This window comes from Phragmites australis, chromosome 5 (assembly GCF_958298935.1).
Source record: "Phragmites australis chromosome 5, lpPhrAust1.1, whole genome shotgun sequence".
Taxonomy (NCBI): domain Eukaryota; kingdom Viridiplantae; phylum Streptophyta; class Magnoliopsida; order Poales; family Poaceae; genus Phragmites; species Phragmites australis.
In genome coordinates this window covers 12,485,646-12,491,645 of record NC_084925.1, presented here as the reverse complement: position 1 = coordinate 12,491,645, position 6,000 = coordinate 12,485,646, and positions in this window count along the sequence as shown.

The following is a 6,000-nucleotide window of genomic DNA, read 5'->3' as shown; positions in this document are numbered from 1 at the left end:
CTTGGTGCTTAGAGGCTTCAATTTAGAGGAATCCACATGCCCTAGGTTCTCCAAGGTTATTAACTTGATCTACCTTTTATTTTGTAGTTAGCTTTAGTTGTTAGATTGTTCTAAATTTTGAAAGTAGGTGATTGTTCCATGACGATAAATATTTAAGGAGTTAGAGCTCCAATTGAGCCCTAATTTAGTAAATATATTGCAATTACCTCATTATAGATGTATGGAGATTGCTTAGATCAAGATCTAGCTCCAATTTAAGGTTTGGATCTAGTTCAGTTGTAGTTTATGATCGATGAACTCATAAGGGGGATTTTTTTATTGAGATTGTTCATATAGTTAATACTATAGTAGGGTTAATAGCTATCTAGATAGATAGTTACCTAGACCATTTATATGAATTTACATTATATAGGTATGGGCATATTTAATTATAATTAAGTAGCATTACATAATTAATTATTGTTAATCAATTTAATGAATTTAGGATAATTAATAAATTTTTGTGTGATGAAGTATTATTTATTAAAATTAGTTTTTTAATTGTGACTGTTCATATGAAATTAAGATAGATTAGTTACATTGATATTTTTAAGTGCAATTACCTCATTTTGTGATTGTTCTTATTTGATGTTTATTATTTTAATGGATTTAAATAATGAATAAAACATTATGTGATCATTTATTGATTTACTGAAATTTATTTTGTTAAAGCAATTGTAGATGGAAAAAGATTGATGTACGATGCAAACCATCACTCCCTAGAGTTCATCAATGATGTGAATATTTTCTAAGAGTGGCCTAGGAGTACAACTCAAATAAGCATATTGACTATATACATTGTCCATGTATTGATTGAAAGAACGAGAAATAGTTTTCTACCATAGAACATATCTATTCATACTTCATTCGAGGTGGTTTTACGCCTGACTATACCTAATGGACCGAGCATGGTGAAGATGAGATTATACAGGAAGGGAAAAACATATATTGTCAAAAAAAGATGAAGACAATGATATGTTGCTCAACAATGATGAAGATTATCTATATAAGATGTTGTGAGATGGAGAGGGAGACTACAACAGTTAAATACAGTAGCAAAAGTTCTATCGTATGATGTGTGACTCTTAAACATCATTGTTCTCAGGGTACAAGAAGGAACACACAAAGTTGCATATTATGCTTTCACTACTACAATTGAATGCAAGCAATGGTTGATCTGATAAGAGCTTCATAGAGTTGTTACATCTCTTATTAGACATGCATCTAGATATGAACATGTTGCTTGCAACCAATGGCTCCTCTCTTCTCGAGAATCCCACTACTACAGAACAGTACATCACTGCCAGCTCCAAAACCCCATTCATTGTCAGTTTTTGAGCTGATAGTGGGTAATGGGCAGTGATAGTCAGGGACTATCACTATCGGCTCGATGAACCGGTAGTGAAAGCGGTTATCACTGCCGGCTGAAAGATTTCGTCGGCAGTGATTTCCTGGGTATCATTGCCGGCTGGTGGTTTTAGCTTTCAGCCGGCAGTGTTGTGCCTCCCCCTTCTACTCCGGCCCTGTCCTCACTCTCTATCCTCCCTCTCTCCCCTCGATCGCTCCGTCTCTCTCCTACTCAATACATGCATATAGTGAGACATATGTAATGTAAATCAATAATAAAGGCACATTCATTAATACATAGTAATTCATGTCACACATATATACATAATAGTTCTCACAGGTCACCTCCCGAAAAGTCGGTCGGGTTGAGCCAGTCCAGTATCCCTCTACCTCTCCCGCTATGAGTACAGCGTCTCTGCACGAATGATGGCTTGTGTACGTGAGGAGATGCGGTTGGGGGTGATGGTGGTGGAGCAGAGGACCCGGCCGTGCCTGATCGACCGCAGCGTCGCCTAAGCTCCAGGCTCGCTGGTGTGTCAAAGACATCAAAGTCTGTCACGCCCCGAATCCATAATTGCATGTTTAGTATTGCAATTACTAGATTGAAATTTGCATTGCGAATTCGTGATTAGGATCTCCTAAGGATTTAAATCACGACATAAAATTTTTGGAGTTTTTGGAGCTCTACCGTACCTCGATTTGGATTAATGAGGTGGGAGAAAAGAAAATTGGAGAGAGAATTGAATTAGAAGCAAAATCGGACTATTATCTAACTTGTGGGGCCCACATGAGGGAAATATCTCTCTCTCACTCAAAAGGGGGCAGACCACCCTCTCTCTCTCTCTCTCTCCTCCCTCACTCCCGATGTGCTCCTCTCTCTCCCATCTTTCTCTCTAGCTCTCCCTTTTTCCCTTGGTTCCCGCCACTACAAGCGAAGACGAGGTGCGTGTGTGGTACCCACGCGACCACACGCTTGAGAGCTACTCATCCGTCCAATTTGTTTTCATTTTCCCAAAAGATTCGAGCCGGTTTTGATCGTTTTAGGTGTTCTAGATTGAAACACTTGGAGCATCAGAGTTCTTCTTCGTCCAGAGCGTTTCGCTTCTTCCCGAAGGTTGCAAAGTAGGGAAAAAGCATCATTGGTGAGTCTCATAGGCTTCCCATGGCATGAACTTGCATTTGGATGGTCGATTTGGGTTTTGGATCACTTTTTGAGTTCTTGATGTTTCTATAGCAATAGTCGAGTTTTGGTCGATTTCGGCGTATGCGTGTGATCCTATGCGGTAGAGGAGGTCAAGGTGATGCTCTAGGTCCAAATCTCCACCCCAAAGGTCGTCGGAATCATCGCCGGCGAGCTCACCAAGTTTCCCCGGCTGTATACAGCGGTCTGACCGCCAGCTCAGGCCGGTCAGACTGTTAGGGTCCAAAACTCTCTGTACGCGGGCGGTCTGACTGCGTTTCTGGCGGTCTGACCGCGACTCTTGCGGTCTGACTGCCCATATGCCTGCGGTCTGACCGCTGTCAGCTGTTTCGGCACAGTTTTCTGTTGGCTGAAACTTGTAAAATTCGTAATAAATTCTTTGTAACTCCAAAAATTATGAAACCAATATTGTTGGTTTCACAATAAACTAGTCTATCTATTAAAAATATCCCTAGCTATTAAATGTTGAATTAAATTTCTGAGATTAATTAATTAGGTTAAAGCTTCATTAATTCACCGATAGTTCTTCACAAGTCCAAAGTGGGTGAATACAATTTTGCTAGTTTTCTTATGACTTGTTATAGCTAAAAAATGTTTTCATGCATTGTAAAGCATACTTTTATGGCATTTCATCTTGTGCATATTGAGGCATGCATTGTTGCACTTTATTCATACTCATGGCATTGCACGTGTGTATGTCTTATAGTGACCGCCGATCAGTTGATTCCAGAGGCCGAAGGCGATCCCGTCGCACTGTATCTTTCTGATCCAGGGTAGCAAGGCAAGCATCTATCATATTGCACCGTGTTAACTTGAAACTCTAAAGTGTTATCTATGCTTATGTATGTATGCATGTGTCGCCATTGCATTCTTCTACCTTGGTCATGAGTTCATGTATGTTCCTTGAAGCCTAGAGGTGATGTCGATGTGTAAAGGTCTTCGCTATGCTTAGGTATTTCTGTAGAAGTTGAACGATGGCGTTCTCCGTTGTTCGCGAGGATAGGATCTACTACTGTTTACAATTACATGTTGTTGGTGATGGTATGGTTGGTGTGAGGTGAGTATGAGACGAGATGTGGGCAGTGTTAGGGGTGTCGTCTGCCTCGGTGGAAAGTCCAGGGGGCAGGTCGGGAGAGGAAATCTGAGCACCATAGACCGCTTGCATCGTGTAAGGCCGATCGTCGGGTTAGTCGGCTTTAGCACTTACCTTACTCACCACATGCCGATCTAATGGTAAGGCGAGCCGAATACCTTCGCAGATGTGGCTTTGTGGGCGTGAACATCGATGGTGTGAGAGGGCGGGCTTGTAAGCGGTACTAGTTTGCTCTGGGAGTAGTTCTAGTATCGTCGCACCGAGCGATGCATGCCCCCACACGGTTGGGGCTGGTTGGGAAAGGTTGTCACGAGTACCCCCTTGTGTACACTTTAGCGGGTGGTACAAGCCGTTTGGTCCTCGTGTCGTGTGAGTCCAGGAGTATCCCCTGCAGTGTATATAAACAGTTCGAACTACTGCGCTCTGAATTATGAGCATGTCTATCGCTTATCTGCACCCGGTTGTAGAGTTCTCGTTGTGGTTTTTGGATGATGGCATGAGGTTGATGGTTGGTCATGTGATTATGGTCTAGGTATGGTGGTTGGTGGTTCGAGTTGGCACTTGTTCACATTGATATACTTGTTGTTACATTTATATATGCTAAGTTGTTGGTTATGGCAGGGTAGTTTCATATAAGTTGGTTAAGTTAGTTGCTCACACCTATGTCTAGGATGGTTACCGCTTAATTAACTTAACCATGTTTAATTCTTGCTACCAGCTTAATGCATGATCCTTGGAGTCGGGAATATATATACCCATACTGTGTAAGACTTGTGAGTACCTTCATACGCAGGGTGCTGCCCTTAAGTTGTTGCAGGTTCACAAGTCGGTGAGGAGGATGCGGTGTTCGGCTACTTTGTGCCTGCCGATCAGGGTGGCGGACAGGAGTAGCACACTCTACTCCGAACTCGGTACTTTTGGGATGGTGCCTAAGGGCATATGGCGCCGTCGGCTTTTGTTGTATAGGTTTATCTTCCGCTGCGTAGTTGTTGTTTCCTTTTTGTTGTAAACTATGGAAACAACTGCATGTTTAAAGACTTGTAATATAAATGTTTAATTACCTGCTCTTTATTAAACTATGTTGTGATGAATATGTTGGAAGGCATGTGTTCGGATCCTTGGGCACAAAACACGTGCCGGGACTACCGAAGCGGTATTTTGATTAATCGTCGTGGTTGTGATTATGTCAATGATCTGCCTGATGATTAGTTCGAATATTGTTTGGTCGGGTCCTCACAAAGTCTGACTCCTGAACGCTAGTACGGTTTGAGAATTCGATCTCCTCCGTAGCGCAGTGACGGGCCACCGTCTCATCCTCCTCCTCCTAGGCACGCTTACGGGACGCTGCTTCTTGCTCCTCCATAGCGCACAACTGATGGGCCAGCCTCTCATCCTCCTCCTCTTGGGCACACTGACGGGTCACTGCTTCTTGCTCCTTCTTCGCATCATGTTGGAAGGCCATTCTGTCGAAGAGTCATCCGACGGTACCAACTCCAAATACACCTTCATTAATACATAGTAATTAATGTCCTTCATTAAAATGATGTCATTTGGCAATATATAAGCTATGTAGCCCTCTGGTAGACTTCCTCCTTGTTGCATACTTTGTACTAGAAGCTACGGTGTAATCTGAAAGTTTTTCACTGGTCGACGACATGATCGGTTCATGAAACTCGCCATTTGGGTTGATAACATGTTCCATGGAGAACCCGACGATCTGTTCTTGAAGGGCATTTATTTCTACATGTTGTAACTCTTTGTTTATAATTTGGAGCGATGCGTTTGAAGAATTGAAGGAATTAGTCCCTGAACACGTGTAGAAATTTAAAAGAAGGCATCGATATGTTATTTCATACCTCAAGATCATTGAACCTGACAGCGTCTTCCTCCGAACTGAATCAGTGCATGAAAGTTAGAACATAAAACACACATAGATTCTTGTCGGGTGGCTGCCTTACACTTCAAGAGGAAATGATTTGTCAGTAGAACGAATTGAACCTTTTTATTCAGAAGGAAATGCAAGACATGAAATTTTTGTGCGTACCGAAAAGTTGGTTTTTACATTATACTCCTTCCTGAATGGAAAATGAATAAGACTCTTTTTATGGTATCTTGTGTATGCCCTGGACGTGACTATCAATACCAATTAAACTTAGATGCAATCGTCAAGATGATGAAATTATTGAGTTTACCTGTTTAGCATGTCGATGAGGTTTTGTTAAGTCGTCTAAGCTCTCTTTTGTGAGTCCAAGACAATGATCTTGCTCAAGTCTAGGTAGATGACAAGGAGGATCTAATGAAAGTTGTAGGAATATTATGT